The sequence below is a fragment of the Bos javanicus genome, chromosome 4 (assembly GCF_032452875.1).
Source record: "Bos javanicus breed banteng chromosome 4, ARS-OSU_banteng_1.0, whole genome shotgun sequence".
In the NCBI taxonomy this organism is placed as follows: Eukaryota; Metazoa; Chordata; class Mammalia; order Artiodactyla; family Bovidae; genus Bos; species Bos javanicus.
The window spans coordinates 1898076-1898677 of record NC_083871.1 but is presented as its reverse complement, the minus strand read 5'-3'; the positions used below and the strand labels follow the sequence as shown (position 1 = coordinate 1898677).

The 602-nt window shown below is 32.9% G+C and overlaps 1 non-coding gene across 1 annotated transcript; it reads left to right on the top strand.

Moving 5' to 3' along the window:
* Positions 1–282: 282 nt before the first annotated feature.
* Positions 283–389, top strand: LOC133246990 (U6 spliceosomal RNA). Its single transcript, XR_009736230.1, has one exon. It is a non-coding gene; the product is annotated as a U6 spliceosomal RNA (small nuclear RNA).
* Positions 390–602: the final 213 nt, after the last annotated feature.

The window sequence follows — 602 nt, the reverse complement described above, 5'->3', positions numbered from 1 at the left end:
ACAGGAAAATGTCAGTAAGAATATTTAAACCACTTTTATAGAAGCTACTATAATTTTTTTGAGAAATTTCATTAAATAGATATTTTACTAAGTTGCAGAATTTAACATGAGGATAAAACATTAGATAAGAGAATGTTTTCTCTAGAAAGTCACAAAGCTGAGCTTACTTGGAAAGAAATATTTATTCTTTTCCTGTAATCTTTGAAAACTGACAGGTACAGAATTATACCATATTGCTATTGAGAGTTAGAATTAGATGAATTTATAAAATTCATAAGACTGGTGCTCACTTCGGCAGCACATATACTAAAATTGGAATGATACAGAGAAGATTAGCATGGCCCCTGCGCAAGGATGACACGCAAATTCGTGAAGCGTTCCATATTTTTTAATACCCCACTTACACCTATGGATAGATCAACTAAACAGAAAATTAACAAGGAAACACAAACTTTAAATGATACAATAGACCAGTTAGACCTAATTGATATCTATAGGACATTTCATCCCAAAACAATGAATTTCACCTTTTTCTCAAGCGCACATGGAACCTTCTCCAGGATAGATCACATCCTGGGCCATAAAGCTAGCCTTGGTAAATT